Consider the following 17,511-nt stretch of genomic DNA (forward strand, 5'->3'; position numbering starts at 1 on the left):
CCATCATCTGCTTTTACTTTATTATATAAAAGGAAATTTTTTCATATCACCTCAAATTAACTATGTTAGATTTTTATAGACATCCCTTTGATTATGATTAATCAATTAATTTGATTACATAGTTAATAAATTTAAAAAAAATAACATCTCTCTATATTATTAAGTATAACGATGTACAAAACATCTTTTCACTCACTTTCTAGTTTAAGGAAAATAATGTTAATAATACTTTTGAAGCTTCTTGTGTATTGTATTAACATCCCTCCTCTTCTTCTGGGAAATCAGGACCATGAATTTGTGGTGATAATGCTTTTGCTTTTTTTGTGTTTTTTTTTTTTTTACTTTATAAAAGTGGTTTTCTATTTTCACAACTTGCTCTTTTCATACAATGTCTTGTTAGCTCATCTCTGTTGACAAATGTAGCTATAACTCTTTCCTGTCCAGTAGCTCATATTATGCGTATACAAGAATTCATTTACCCAATCTCCTGATGACAGATATTAGCATTTTTGTTATTACAACACCCCAGTGTTTTATTATTACAAACAATGCCTCTATGAATGTTCTTATATCACTCTTGTGGTTCACATGTGCAACAGTGGAGTGAAATCTCTATGGCTTAAAATCTGCTAAATAATACCAGATTATTTGTAAAATGCTATATAATCAATCCCCACTCTGAGAAGCAGTGTATATAAAAATTCCAGTTCAGTCACATCTTTGCCAATATTTGGTATAACTTACCAAGTAAGTGAATGAATCATGGCATTGTATTGCGGTTTCATTCAGTTTCAGGAAGGACCTTTCTATTTCTACTTTGAATTAAAGTTTTTATTACAAATAGGTGTTAAATTTAATTATTTACATGACAATGAGATGTTTTTCTCCTATAATTTCATAGTGTTGTAACATTAATATTATTAATATTAAGCCATCATTAAATTTATAAAGCAAAATAAACTTGGTTATGATGTAATTATCTGTTTTGTACACAGCTGGATTTGTTTTGCTAGTGATTTGTTTAGGATTTTTTCACCTATGTTCATGAATGGGGTTAATCTATAATTTTGCACTCCTGTATTGACCATGTTGAATTTTGATGTGGTTGGGACCCCCTTTTTCCATGATCTCATTCTAGAAAGTTGGGTAGAAATCTTCCGTAAAACCATTTGAGTTTTGTGTTTTCTTTGAGGAAGATTTTTAACTATTGAAATAAATTTTTTGGAGATTATAGGGCTACTCATGCTTTTTATATCTTCATAAGTTACATTTTTCTAGAAATTTGTTTAATCGTTCAAATTTATTGAAATAATTTTATTTATTTTCCTATTTTGGAATTCCAATTAGATGTATGTGGTTATTGTCATTATATCCTCAATGTCTCGTAAGGTTTCTTTCATATTGTGTATGTCTCTTTCTGTCCTGCATTAGAGGTATTTTAATTTTAGATCTACTTTCTAGCCTTTCTTTTTCCAGATGTGTCTAACCTGCTGTTTAACATTTATACTGGTATTTTCATTTCAGTGATTATGTTGTTCAATTACAGATGTTCTATTTGGTTAGATTTCATAACTTCTTAGTTATTTTTATAGTTTGTTAGTCTTTGCTCATTTCTTCATTCTATTTCTTTACCCATTATTATTATATATCCTGTATCTGTTATTCAAAGTCTTTAGGGCCTAGTCTTACTATTTATTTTTCTGATGATTCACCCTCATGTCTTAATTCTCTCTCTTCTGTGTTTTGAGGTGTTTTTTTTTTTTTTTTTTTTTTGAGCCCATATACACTGGAACTTCCTATGTGAGAAGTTTTTGAAGCCTTAATTGAACTTGATATTTATTTTTGAAACGTGGGTTGAGTGTGATTTTGTTTGCTTCTACTGGATGGCTGGGATACCATCAGCTAGGATCAATTTTAAATTCTTAGATTAAAGGGCCTCTTTTTAATTTTTTAAAAAATTTTTTTTTTCAACGTTTTTTATTTATTTTTGGGACAGAGAGAGACAGAGCATGAACGGGGGAGGGGCAGAGAGAGAGGGAGACACAGAATCCGAAACAGGCTCCAGGCTCCGAGCCATCAGCCCAGAGCCTGACGCGGGGCTCGAACTCCCGGACCGCGAGATCGTGACCTGGCTGAAGTTGGACGCTTAACCGACTGCGCCACCCCGGCGCCCCTAAAGGGCCTCTTTTTTAATGCACAATTATTGTAAATGTGGACTCCAGAACTTGATTACAAATTCTCATGGAAAAAAAAATAGTTTTTCCCTTTTTATTTCTTTTGAAATTTCCTCCAGTATAGCCGTAGCTAAGATAGACTTATAGTTTTATTCATCAGAATTTCCTCTTCCATTCACCCTTTTTCTTACAGTTGGCCCTTTCTCCTACCTTTATGTTGGTCTCCAATAAAAACCTCTCCCTTCAGAGGCCCAAGACTTTGACTCCCTTTCCCAGTATGTAGTAGTCTATTAATGTTCAAGCTCTATCCAGCTGGAGAATTTGGGATAGCCCAGGTTAGCCAACAGCTATAGTATTTGCTCACCTTCCTTCATCTTTTTGGAAATCATTCATAGTTTTAAAAAGTAGTTTTGATATTTTCATGTAGAAGTGTTTCAGGATGTATAGACTCTCATAATGCCAGATGTAAATGTCTCTCATTCAACATTAAAAAAATGTAACATTGTATCCAACCTGTCCAATTTTAAGGACAATTGAAAAAAAATAAGATAAATGAAAAGAAATAAAACCATGTGCTCAATATGGCATTTCATTTTTAAAATATGGTTTAAGAACTTGTAAGGAATAAAAATATTAGTTTTAAATCAATTATATTTTTAATAATTAACAGGCTTTATTTTTTTAAAGCAGTTTGGATTTAAAGAAAAATTGAGCAGAAAGTACAGAGCATTCACCTATACTATCCCACCCCTTTGCTATCATTTCCTCTATAACTAACATCTTGCATTGTTAGTGTGGTATATTTTCTATAATTGTTAAGCCAGTATTGATATATTATTGTTAATAAAAGTCCATGGTTAGGATTCACTCTTTGTGCTGTATGGTTCTGTGAGTTTTGACAAATGCATAATGGCATGTATCTACCATTATAGTATCATTTAGAATAGTTTCACTGCCCTAAAAAGCCCTTGTTGTCAACCTATTTATTCTTCCTATTCACCCTTCAACACTTGCAAACCAATTATCTTTTTTGTCTTTATAGTATTTTCATTAATTTCTCCATGTTTACATTAATTCAATTTTTAGCTTCTTGCATTATCCATTCTAAAGTACAAAGGACATTATTTCATTTTTCCTCATTCATATAGTACTTACAATATTTAGAATATTTCTACATCCATAAGAACTTGAAAGAATAATCTGAATATGGAAGTGCATGCTCTGCAAGCCTGCCTGGGATACTTATAAGCCCGACTTCTATTCTTAAGCATTGTGGGGTTTTGTTTGAAAAGAAAGGAAATTCTCAGAATAAAGTTGGTAGAACTAAATGAAAGCCTATCAAGTTGTGAAACAATGAGACCCCAAACCAAAGTATGTTGCTTCCATTTTGGAACAACAGAAAAATATCATCTTATCCTTGGAATGCACTGAGATATCTACCCAATAAACCATAACCGTCTAGAATTTCAGTTCTGGTCTAGCACTTGAGGTTAGCCATGAATAAGATGAGTTCACTTCCCCCATTACCTTGAAGCACTTCATTGTTGATTCTATCCACTTAGCTACTACTCTGATAGAAGTCACAATAGTAATTTTATAATTACTATATGTTGCTAAATAATTGGCAGAAATTATTCTAAAAAGTATTTTAAAATTACATAAAAACTGTTTTCAAGCACTGCAATATTTTTCACTTCTTACGGACCGCATTACGGTACCAATAAGAGTTTTTCCACAGGTCACTTAGAAATGAGGATGGCCACACTAAACTCTACCTTCTTACCTGACTACTATAAAAAGAATGCTAAGCCTTCAGAAAATGTGATGCAAAGTTCTGATCCCTAATGCTTAGAAATGTTCAAAGTTAATAGCACATAGTAACGACTTCCAATCTAGAAAATAAAAAAGAAATACAATACTTACATACAGGCAAAAAGGTAAATATTTCTGCTAATAATATTGTGAAATATTCAGAACAGCTTTTTCTATAACCTAACCCAGGGCTATAGTGAGAGCTTAAAAACACATAATAATAAATCAAGCCAGTATGTCATATCTTTCATACTAAAGGTTCCTAACAATTGAGAATTATCTAAAGTCATTACTGAGCAGATCAAATCACATGGATTTGGAAAAAGAGAGAGAGAAAGAGAGAAAATCTCAAATCTGATTTAAGTTCACTTTTTCCTCAGAAATAAAAAAAAAAAAAGTCCCATAAAATACCAAATTTAGATGGGATAGTAAAAAGTGGAAGGAAAGAATGGAATGAAGCTAATCTTTGATCTCTATCCAAATTCCTCTTTCTTTTACCTACAGGGTTTATTTCCATTCACATGTTACCCATGTGATTTTGAACCACAGATTGAAGCAGCTGAACTTTTGAGTTATGCATGCACAAAACATTCAAGTGAAGTAAAGAAATGAATTTCTATAAGGCCTGTGGCCTCTCTTCCAATCAAAGTAAGGAATTCAATTATAACTGTTTAGCTTTGTTAGCCCGAGTTCTACTGTGTCCATTACTGCTGTACATATATATGAGGTATTTAAGAAGCCAAGCATGGCTATTAATGTCAAGGTATTATATTTCAGGACATGTGAGACAAAACTTTCAGTGGTGTGTGTGTGTCTGTGTGTCTGTGTGTATGTGTGTGCGTGCATGAGTGTGTGTTTAATATTTTTTTTTTTTTTTTTTTTTTTTTTTAATTTTTTTTTTTTCAACGTTTATTTATTTTTGGGACAGAGAGACAGAGCATGAACGGGGGAGGGGCAGAGAGAGAGGGAGACACAGAATCGGAAACAGGCTCCAGGCTCCGAGCCATCAGCCCAGAGCCCGACGCGGGGCTCGAACTCACGGACCGCGAGATCGTGACCTGGCTGAAGTCGGACGCTCAACCGACTGCGCCACACAGGCGCCCCATGTGTTTAATATTTTTAATAGGCATAATTGCAAGCCACATTTAATAGTTTTTACTTCTATCTTCACAAAAGGCACAAAAGCTCATCCTGCTTGTTACAGCAAACTTAGCCTGAAGAGTTGAAAAATGACAGCAGAAACCATAGCCAGTGATTTGTTTTTTCAAGGGGGTTAGTGTCCTGAGTGTGAGGGCTTGTAGAAAAAAAAGTGATCAAGCAAAAAAACACATCTCTGTAACATGGTGCATCTTGGACTCAAGCAATCACCAGATATGGTGATGGAACTGGGTTCTTAGGGTCCATATAGGCCTTTAGCTTCTGGATTATTTTTGGGGGGTGGCATGGGAGTAGAGCTTAGAGAGGAACCTGTGGTGTAGCAAGATGGGCAGGCACAGGTTAGTCAGTGAAATCAGTATAGAGTCATTGAAAATCAGACTTGTCAGTCTTCCCTATTACTTTACTGCATTGACTGTGACGGCATTCTCTAAGAAATACTTCTTTCAAAGTGAAATTCGGTACCTTAAACTCTTTTGAGAAGAACTTCCAGAATGAGGCTTTAACAAAGTACTAATGCTAATATACTACTGCTGCTGCTACTACTACACTAAAGAATCCTGTGTGCAGCCTGGTTATTTTAAAGAGCATCATATTAATTTAATTTAATCAGCATTAAATGACAAGCATGAGAAGGAAGCTACATTGTAGCATGTCATTTCTTTTCATGACCAAACACAGGTGAATTGGTAACTACTAAAACTGAGACACCACTGAGCAAGAGAATTGGAAGGGCATTTTGAGTTAGAAGTCTTCTGTTCAGTTCTGTTGATTTACTAGATGCAAATTTAATTTTTTGCTGCTGAAAAGAATTATTAAGTAAGCTGTAAATATGTTAGTGGTTCAAATTATCAGTTTCAATTTGATTTCTTGGTATTCTATGGGGTGTTACTTCTGGCCAAAATCATATTGTGTCAGCAATTTTACTAGTTCAGAAAAGTAGTTTGAAATGAAAAGTTGCTCAAATAGCGTTCAACAATTAAACTTTAGATATGTATTTAATAGTTAAGTCATAGGACAAAAAAAGGATTCATCCTTCTAAATGGCATGTCTCTACCACTTCATCTGATGTTCCCCAAATAGTTCTCAGAGAATAGTGGTAGTGAAAGGAAACATTAACTAGCTTTATTTTTACTGTCATTAAAAAAAAGACTGTTTTGAAAACCAAACACATATTCATTGTAGAAAATTTAGAAAATAATAGAAAATAATGAATAGTAAATAAAATAAATAGTATAATATATAAGTATATGTGTAGTTATATATTATATAAATGTATTGTCTAATATTTAATAAATAATAAAATTTATAATAGTAGTAAAATAATTGTAATATATATAATAATAAATCCACAGTCCTGTCAAAGATACCAATTCCACTTTTGTAGTATTTCATGTTTGTTGTTTTTGTGTATTTTAAAAATAAAACAGGATCATATTATAATCTTTTAACTTACATTTACAAATATTAATAGTGGGAAACATTTTTCAAGTCCTCTACAATGTTATTTTGAATGTATTACTATACCAACCAATTCTGTGTTTAGATTTTTAAATTGTTACTAGGTTTTCAGTTTCATATATGATTGTAAATAATATCCTCCTGTAAGGTTAAAATGGCCACTACATATTAGCACTTATTTGATGCTAGTGTTATTATGTATTTTTTTTAATTATGGAAAGAGGCCTGTTCTTTTTATTGCTACCTTTTCTTTTTTATCAGAGATGAGATAGAACGTAAATAGTAAAACATATAAAGGCAAAATGGGAACAACGTTCCCAAACTCTATAAACTTCATTCCTTTAGAACCTAGGTATATTCAGCAATGCCTGTTGTGGATAACTGAAACATTATTATAGAAGCCCAGGGAAATGAAAGATAATCCCAGATAGACCATTTCTATTATGAAATTACAAAAATGGCTGAATTAGAATTCTTTACGTAAGCTAAGACTGAGAGATTCTATTGTACATTGAAGAGGGACTTCTCTCTAACCTACAATTTAGTTACCATTGCTATTTTGCCCTCTTGTAATAGATTAGAGTTTAGAATCAGCAACCAATGCCAGAGAAAGTACCTGAGTCATGATTCATTTGGTTAATAAAGAAATAGACACAAAGTGAGTAAACAAGTCTTTTTAATTCTACTCACATTAATCTCTTAACTTTGCTGATGTCAGTCTTCCAGTCACTCAAGTGTTTCTACACTATTATTTTCTGTCTGTTGAGGAAAGCTTCAAGTGAAAAAAAAACAAAACAAAACAGGATGACAGAGGCAATCCTCACCCCCACACCCCTTCAGGAGAAGTAGTGGAGTGGAAATCAGCAGTAGTGACAGTGTCTTGAAATACTGACACCTAATGTGTTATTGATTTATATCATTTTTCTAACTCTTTCTGATATAGTTAAAAAGTCTCAATAATAATTTACTCATTTTTAGCAGGTTAGTTTCATTTGGGCCAGAAATATTTGTGAAGACTACACTGTAGATTCAATATAGGAGAGATCAAAGAATACACACTTTTGTCCCATTTTAATGTGAAATTTAGTTTTGCACATCCACTGGAAAAATTTCCACAGTTGTATCCAGAAAGGATCCCTGGAGAATGCACATACAGTGAAGTGTAATTACAAAAGCTGTAGCCATTTTCCTCTCTAACCCTTTCATCATTAAGTTGCCCTGTTGTTCTTTGGGAAAGTGCAGTCAAACTCAAGCTGAGAGAGAAGTTTGGGTAGCATGTGGCTGTCTCATGTATTGTAAGACTCTCTAGCAGGACTTCAAAGCAGAATCTGATTGTTACAGATGGGAAGAATGCTTTCCACAGAAATACCTTTTTAAGACTCATGGTGCTGTAATTCATATGGTAGGCACTTGTGATTCGTTCCTGATGATGTTGGGATCATTTAACTCACAAAACCATTGTCGCTACCATAAAATCCTTTCATCTGTAGCCAGAAAGGTTTATTCCAAGCAAATGAAAATTTTTCATTAAAGTATCACCTTAATAATGGGCAAATATATATGTATATTTTGGTCATGCTTAAAATGTAAATTTATGAACATATTCTGAAGATTCATTTCATGCTAAGATCTTTATTTATTTGATGTCCTAGGACTCTTTCCAAGTTCATTGAAACCGGAAATCAATTTTAGAAGGAATATGGAGATTATTATCATTAAATCTTTCAGTTGGCTTATTCTAAACAGCCCTATAAATATTGCATATGTTTCAAAGAAGGTACTTTCAACTACAGTAAAAATCCCTTTAGTGTTCTAGTCAGTGATGCTCCAGGAGGTGAATTTATATTCTTGGCATCTTTTGAAAACAAACGAATAGTTGGTTTGTATCTTAAAGTCTGAGACAACAGAATTCAGTGTCTTTATTTCTGAAAAATTAAATTGGAAAACATTTTCCTGAAGAATTCCTGAGAATAAGATGGCAAGAAAGGTGACTGGCATTTTGACTATCCATCCATCCCTCCCTCCCTCCCTTCCTCCCTCCCTCTCTCCAACTAGGATCCACTTACAAATCAACATTTACTAAATTCCTACTATGTGCCACAGTATTATATGTAAATCTGATACTTCAAATAGATATGTGAATCTGAATTTTTTCACCTGTAAATAGAACTAAAGATTAATTATTCTTTCATATTTGAAATGAATATTTAAATCATAAAAAGGCACCTCAAAAAAAAAAAACCAGTACATCGAACAGAGCCTGGCAAATAGCAGTTTTAATATATTTTTTAATAAAAGATTTTAATCATGGAATTTTAGATCTAGAAGTGAATTTTAAGATTATATATTCCAATCTTTTCATTTTAAGGATGAGAAAAGTAGTATCTAAAAAGGTGAATTATAAAGGCAAACTGTTAACAATATAGTTGGGGTGAGAACCCAAAGCTCTCAGTGAGTGCATTTGTTACCATTCAGCCAATTCATAACTATTAATACTGCCCATATTTTCAGACATGATTTCCAGTTCAAAAGGAACTTTAGAAAGAGTTCCTAGATACCAAATTGCTTTTACAAATCATTGCTTTGGTGTGTTAAGTGTAAACAAACCAGAAACATGTGAAATAAATTTCCCTTAAAATACACAAATATAAAACCAGCAACGAAAAAAATCCCTAGAAAATGCTTTTGGACATTGTAAGACCATTCTTTTCTACCCATCAACATTTTTTTTTTTGCCAAGCCCTAAGTGCAATTTGATTTGCCAATCACCAGTTTTTACTGCTGTTTTCAATAATGTATCAAACACATGGGATCTATTCTCTCATGGATGCTCATGCATAATTGGCTAAGTGAGATGGAATAAGAGCAGAACAGACTCATGCTAAGGAATGATGATCCCATTATAGTAGTTTGCACTACTCAAATTCAACCAGTATTTACTGAGCATATACTCCAATAATAGCCAGGGAAATACATGGATGAGTAAGATATAGTTCCTGCCTCCAAGGAACTAAAATATAAGGGACACTTACCCAGATAAATAAAATTTAACATAGAAACAGAGAACTGTTATAAAATAAACACATTTTTAATAAAGTTTAATAGATGGAAGATATACATCTGCTTAGAGGAAACTCAGAGGATAATGGAGGACATACCCAAACATTTACACTGTTAGACATTTGTATATCTTTGCTTCAGCTTCCCATTTCCAACACAGGAATAGTAACACTGGTTGGTTGCAGTGAAATAATGTCTGTAAATAATCTATCCAGTACTTGTCACACAGGCAATATCAGTAACTATTACTTCCTCACCTCAGGATACCTCTTAATGCTTTAAAAGGTCTATTAGATAAATCTGCAATATATTATACATGGTATCATTCTTTTCATTTATTTAGTTTTTCCATTAGTAAACCTAGTTCTAGAATACTCAATTATGCTGACACAGGATCATACTTATTATAGTTCCAGAAAGCAAAATTGGAGAGTGGAAAAGTAAGTTTGGAGAACAGGAACCAACATTTTCAGATAATCCTGCTTTTTAAAAATCTATTTTGAAATAGTAAATTGCCAAGAATTGATGAATACTTTCAAACCTAACATACAGCTTGGTACATGGTAGGTGTTCAGTATGTGTTTATTGATAGAATGAGTGAATTTGGAATGAGCATGTTCAAGTTTTACTTGATTATATTTAAATTAGTATGGTAGTCAGAATTCTCAGAATGATCCTCAATGACTCTAGTAAGTCTTGCCCTTGTATAATCCCCTTCTCCTTGAGTGTGGGTAGAACCTATGCATATTATATACTCCTGTAGTATGGAAAAAAATTTTAATTTGAAAAAGTAACAAAAGGGAAATTTGGAACAGTGTTGAGCAGAAAGAGGGTGGATACATAATCTAATCATATGAACCCTTTATAAGCAAAGAGTTTTCTTCAGGTGGCCCCATAAGAGGAACTTGGAGATATTTGAGGCATAATAAGGGCTTGATGCATCATTAATAGATTGAACATTGTTGGGTCATGTAAGAAGGAATGTTGGTAACTTCTAGCCAGCAAAGAAATGAGAACCTCAGTTCTATAACTGTAAGGGACCGAATTTCAGCCAGCAACCTGAATGAACTCAGAAGAGGACTGTTCCTCAGAATCTTAATAAGGAGTTTTCTTGCCTAATATATCAGCTTTGTGAGACCTGAAGCAGAGAACTCAGTTGAGTCTCCCCAGACTTGTGACCTACAGAACCATGAGGTAATAAGTGGGTAGTATTTTAGCTACTAAGTTTTCACATATCCCTGAATATATTGCAGGTCTAAGAAAAATTAATGTAATTCTAATTTATGAGGTAATTTGAGAGTATAAGGAAAGTTGAAACTACAACTAAACAATTACAACAATTATAAATTCTAAAACATTTATTCTATGCCAGATCCTTGGACTGTGTAGACATATTTCATTTAATAGTCACACCAACCTCATTAGGTAGCTACAGAGAATATCAAACTTTCTATAGAGAAGCAAACAAAGAGAAGTTGAATAACTTTTCCCAGGTCACACAACTACAATATAGTAATGTCAGGACTCAATTAAGGCTTTAGAGTCTGAAGCCTTATCCACTGAGATTACTGCCTGTTTAAAATAAGTGGAAAAAAAAACCCCAAAATTAAAATAAAGCATGTTTACTTTTCACCTAAAAGATGAAGTAACTAATGCATGTCACCATGTGCTCGAAGTAGTCAACTGTCCTCACTAATCCCCACTCATTTTCTCCATTAAGTGCCATGTGCCAGTACGTTGAGGTATAAAACAAGTACCTTGGCAATGCCTGAGCATACTGTTCATTGGATCTGGGGAAGACGGTTTGTTGGGAAATAATAAGGCTGTGAGGAGTTTTCAGCTGAAATAAACACTTCAGTAATACTTTCAGTTGAAAGTGATCATTGGCCACATGATCATTGGCCACATCTGGTTGTACACTGCAAGGTGTTTCTAATTAATATATCTTATTCAAGGAATTCTGGGAAGACTATATGGCTGAAAGGGTGAACAAGTTAGGAGAAAACTCTGAGCACAGAAATAAGCAAGCATGCCAGTAGAAAACTCTAGGCTCACTCAGATACAGCAGTGAGCTCAAAATACCAGGCATCTAACCACCTGTCATTGACTTCTTTCACCTTTCAGGATTAAATTCACAGCCTTCAAGGTATGATTTCTCCAGCTCCATCTTCTGCCATTCCCTGACATTTAGTCTTCCCTTGATTTAGAGATTACTATCTATACAGTTTGATGAATCAAATAGTGCCCATAAATATGAGCTTCTGCTGATGAAATATGCTGTCCATGTTAAGTCAGCTCCTACTCATCCTTTAAATTCGACATAAGCAACATCCTAAAACCACTGTACAGTAAAGAATTATTCCTATGTGCCTCCTCATACTTATTTTTCTCTATATACTACTTAATTTGTGAGTTCACCCTAACAGGGTATAAACAGGGACCATCTCTTTCCTGGGTTGGTATATCCATTGCCTAGTAGAGTATTGGGCATTGTTATTATGTTAATTAAAAACTGATACATAAATAGTAGAGAGACATAAAGCAGACTGGCTGAATGTGTGATAACAGCTAATTTACACAAAACTTAGTGCAGCACAGTCTCTGTGCTAAACACTTTACAACTTCTTTAATGCTCAACCCCTTTCCCAGCCCCCCCCCCCACCAAGAAGTTATTATCATTACTGTCACTGTAGAAAAGAAAACAAACAGAGAGATTAGGTACACTGTCTAAGGTAAAACAGCACAGGTAAGATTTGAATCCTCTGACTCTGCAATCCCTGCTCTTAAAACGTAATCCCAACTTTGTGGATTCAGAGCCTAGGATGAAACACGCCTCAGAGATATTGTGGATTTAGTTCCAGAACACTACAAGAGTGAATATCTCAATGAAATCACTCAAATGAATTTCTTGGTTTCCCTGTACATATAAAAGTGGTGTTTACACTATAACTAGTTAATTAATTAAAAATATTTCATCACCAAAAAAAATGTTAATGACCATCTGGGCTTTCAGCAAGGCATTACCTTTTTGCTGGTGGAGGGTACTGCCTGGAGGCTGATGGCTGCTGACTGACTGACTGAGGTGGTGGCTACCGAAGGTTGGGGTGACCATGGCCATTTCTTAAAATTAGACAACAGGAAAATTTGCCACATCAGTGGACTTTTACTTTTGTCCATGAACTTCTCTGTAGCATGTGGTGTTTGATAGTATTTTACCCACAGGACTGGGTTCTTTCAAAACAGGGGTCAATCCTCTCAAACTCTGCTGCTGCTTTACCAATTCAGTTTATATGATATTCTAAATCCTTCGTCATCATTTCAATAATCTTCACAGCATCCTCACCAGGAGTCAATTCCATCTCAAGAAACAACTTTTTTGCTCATCCATAAAAAGGAATTCCTCATCCATTCAAGTTTTATCATGAGGTTGCAGCAATGCAGACACATCTTCAGGTTCTACTCCTAATGCTAGTTCTCTTGCTACTTCCACCACATCTGCAGTTACTTTCTCCACTGCTGTCTCGAATCCCTCCAAGTCATCCACGAGGGCTGGAATCAACATCTTCCAAACTCCTATGCATGTTGAAAATTTGACCTCTTCCCATGAATCACAATGTTCTTAAAGGCATCTAGAGTGATGCAACTTTTCCAGAAGGTCTTCAATTGACTCTGGCCAGAGCCATAAGAGGAATCACTATCTATAGCAGCCACTGCCTTATGAAAGGTATTTCTTAAATAAGAAGACTTGAAAGTGGAAATTACTCCTTGATCCACGGACTGCAGAACGGATGCTGTGTTAGCAGCCACGAAAACAACATTCATCTCATTGTACGTTCCCATCAGACCTCTTGGCTGACCAGGTGCACTGTCAATGAGCAGTCATATATTTTGAAAGGAATCTCTTCTTCTGAACACTAGGTCTCAACAGCGGGCTTAAAATATTCAGTAAACCATGTTGTGGACAGATGTGCTGTCGGCCAGGCTTTCTTATTCCATTTATAGAGCACAGGCAGAGTAGATTTAGCATAATTCTTAAGGGCCCCGGGATTTTCAAATGGTAAATGAGCACTGGCTTCAACTTAAAGTCACCAGCTGCATGAGCCCCTAACCAGAGGGTCAGCCTGTCCTTTGAAGCTTTGAAGCCAAGCACTGACTTCTCCTCTTCAGCTATGAAAGTCCTTGGTGGCATCATCCTCCAATAGAAGCCTGTTTTGTGTACATTGAAAATCTATTGTTTAGGGTGGCCACCTTCATTAATTATCTTAGCTACCTCTTCTGGATAAGTTGCTGCAGCTTCCACATCAGCACTTGCTGCTTCCCCTTGCACTTTTATGTTACAGAGATGGCCTCTTTCCTTAAACCCCATGAACCAACCTATGCTAGCTTTGAACTTTTTTTCTGCAGCTTCCTCACCTCCCTCAGCCTTCACGGTATTGAAGAGAGTTAGAGCCTTGCTGTGGATTAGGCTTTGGCTTAAGGGAGTGTTGTGGCTGCTGTGGTCTTCTATCCAGACCACTAAATAGTTCTCCATATCAGCAATGAGGCTGTTTCACTTTCCCATCATTCATGAGTTTGGTGGAGTAGCACTTTTAATTTCCTTCATGGACGTTTCCTTTGAATTCACAACTTGGCCAAGTGTTTGGTGCAAGAGGCCTAACTTTTGGCTTATCTTGGTTTTCAACATGTCTTCCTCACTATGCTTAATCATTTCTCGTTTTTGATTTAAAGTGAGAGATGGATTACTTCCTTTTACTTGAAAACGTACAGGCCACTGTAGGGTTATTAATTGGTCTAATTTCAATATTTTTACATCTCAAAGAACAGGGAGGCTTGAGGAGATGGAGAAAGATGGTATAATGGCTATCGCTAGAGCACATTCAACATTTATTAAGTTAGTCACCTTTTTATATAGGCACAGTTTGTGGTGCCCCAAAACAATTACAGTAGTAACCTCAAATATTTCTTGCAACAGAAATCCATAAAAAATATAATAATAATTAAAAGTTTGAAATACTGCAAAAATTACTTTAATGAGACACAGACACATGCAACAAAACAAATGCTGTTGAAAAAATAATGTCAATAGACTTGCTTGCCACTGGTTGCCACAAATCCTCAATCTATAATTTCACATTGAGCGAAGCTCAACAAAATGTAGAGCATTTTCTGGAGAAAAGTAAAGAAAACAAGGCAGCGAAAAATGAATGTTACGCTCGTAAGATATACCTACTATAGAAAAATCTCTTTTCCTTTCTTTAAGAATGCTTTTTAAAAAATACTATGGACAGTATAATTAGAAAATTATTTTCAAAGAGTGGTGAGGAGGAGTCTGCGGAAGAAGTTAAGGCTCAAAGAAATACAACACAGCAAAGAGAAAAGTCAAGTCCTTCTTGTCATAGACTGTTTTTTACATAGTACAATATTCATAAGGAATTTCGTTAATTTACTTTTATACAGAGTTAAACTAGAATGCCATGCCTTCAAGAAGACTCAATAAAATAATTGCAGCTGATCCATTCATTTCAGAAATATTTGTTGAGAAGCTGCTACATGTCAGGAACCATGCTAGCTAATGAGGATATAGTTTTGAGCACAACAAAGACAGTCCCTACCCTTATATCACTTATAAACTAATGTTAGTGAGAGCTAATATCACTAGGAACCATGCTATATATTTTAAATTCAGTATTATCTCATTTATTCATCACACAACTGCCCAAAAGGGAGAATGAGTTATAAAGACATTACTTGTCGAAGCAACACAATCAATGGAAAGCTGTAGTAAGAAACTGGTTTGTTGAAACTGGGACTTGTCCTTTATACCACTTGCCTGTGTTGAAATCCAAATAATACTGAAGCACTAGTATAATGTATTAGTGCTACAGTTGTAGCACTAATAATGTCTGAATATTAATCACCAAATTTTAATGACTGTAACCCTTTCTTCCTACTCAAGCTTTTACTTACATTCATAAAGGCTAATTTTCAGGAAAAAATGTCCACTTTGATTTTTCTGATATTGACAATTTGAAAAGAAATATTTTACCACCACCACCTTGTCCGCCCTCCTGTCCCTGCCAAAAAAACATAATTACCTTTCAAACCAACCTGTGGAACTAAGTTTGCCTTTCAACTTTAGCGTAGCCTTAATTCATGGCAGCATTCCTGAAATTCTGCTCAGATAATGACAGACATGGCAACACTTACAGTGAATGACTATTGCCAAAAAGTTGATCCATTAGTTTGTCCTTCTTGTCCTTGTGGTTACTTCATGACTATTTTTTTTCTTTTATATTTATCTTTGGAACTAGCACAGTACCTAACACATAGTACCAAAAGTAATCTGGTCTTTTCTTCAAAAACAAACAACAACAAAAACCCAATACTGAGTCCTACTGTATATATTTTACGAACAGATGCCTGTAAATGAGACAGATGATAATTCATCAGCTAAATTTTTTAGTATCAGCTAAATTTTAAAGGTTTTTTAAATGGTTGAAAATCAAATAATTCTCTTTTAAGGAATATGAGGACATGTGACTCATTGATAAAAACAATCCTTGTAATTCCATTTCCCAAATGACCTAGGTTTTTAATTTCAAGACAAAAATACCTGATTTTAAAAGATAAGTATCTACCCTCTGGGCAAAACTGATGATTTCTCATTTTTCCTACCATAAAAAGTGATTCAAGAACCTTGTAAATTATAGGTTTCAAGCAACCATTTAATTTACATTAAATTAAATAGCAATTGTATGTTAAATAAATATGAAATGGCTCTGAAAGTATTTGTTAAAGATTAAGAATTCTGTAATACATGGCTTCTGTTACACATTTGTTATTGCTGATATTTAAAAGAAATCACCATTTAATTGAAATACTTAAAGAACACTTACAAAGGAAAGCATAGCATTTAGTAAAACCCATAAGAATCTAATAAGCCCAACAGAGTAGCTATTAAAAAAGTGCCCCTTGGGGCGCCTGGGTGGCTCAGTTGGTTAAGCGTCCGACTTCAGCTCAGGTAACGATCTCACGGTCCGTGAGTTCGAGCCCCGCATCGGGCTCTGGGCTGATGATGGTCCAGAGCCTGGAGCCTGCTTCCGATTCTGTGTCTCCCTCTCTCTCTGACCCTCCCCCGTTCATGCTCTGCCTCTCTCTGTCTCAAAAATAAACGTTAAGGGGCGCCTGGGTGGCGCAGTGGGTTAAGCGTCCGGCTTCAGCCAGGTCACGATCTCGCGGTCTGTGAGTTCGAGCCCCGCGTCAGGCTCTGGGCTGATGGCTCAGAGCCTGGAGCCTATTTCCGATTCTATGTCTCCCTCTCTCTCTACCCCTCCCCCATTCATGCTCTGTCTCTCTCTGTCCCAAAAATAAATAAACGTTGAAAAAAAAAATTAAAAAAAAAAAATAAACGTTAAAAAAAAAAAAAAAAAAAAAGTTCCCCTTCTCCAACTGTGTGGCAGAATGTCTGCAGTGCAAACATGGCCCGGATCCTATACAATCTTTACAAATGCCATGATTAAATTTGCCAATATCTGCAAAAAAGGGGTTTTATTTTAAATATCTATTATCAAAGTAGTTTTGGGCTATAGGATATAGGTCCCACCTGACATTAAAAAAAAAATCATTGAATGAACTAAAGGGAAATGAAAAAAGGAAGTACCTCATATATCTATCACACATTTGAATATAACTATCATCCTTTGGAGAAAAAATTAAATATTGCAGAGCACATCACATCATGGCTTTTATCCTGCATTTTCCCCTGTTTTTCCAAGTTGGGAGTTACGAGAAATGAAAAAGGAGGCTTCCTTTGATCATGCTAGAGGTCTTGAATCTTGAGGTTGTATCT

The 17,511-nt window shown here is 34.9% G+C and overlaps 1 protein-coding gene across 2 annotated transcripts in view; it reads right to left on the reverse strand.

Annotated features, from left to right (window-relative positions):
• LOC147583221 (histone deacetylase 9-like) overlaps positions 1–17,511 on the reverse strand; it is a 198,774-nt gene that overhangs the window by 77,689 nt on the left and 103,574 nt on the right. The gene's annotated exons all lie outside the window — the stretch shown is intronic.

The sequence above is a fragment of the Puma concolor genome, chromosome A2, assembly GCF_028749965.1.
Source record: "Puma concolor isolate L17-30 chromosome A2, mPumCon1.1.hap2, whole genome shotgun sequence".
Classification (NCBI taxonomy): Eukaryota; Metazoa; Chordata; class Mammalia; order Carnivora; family Felidae; genus Puma; species Puma concolor.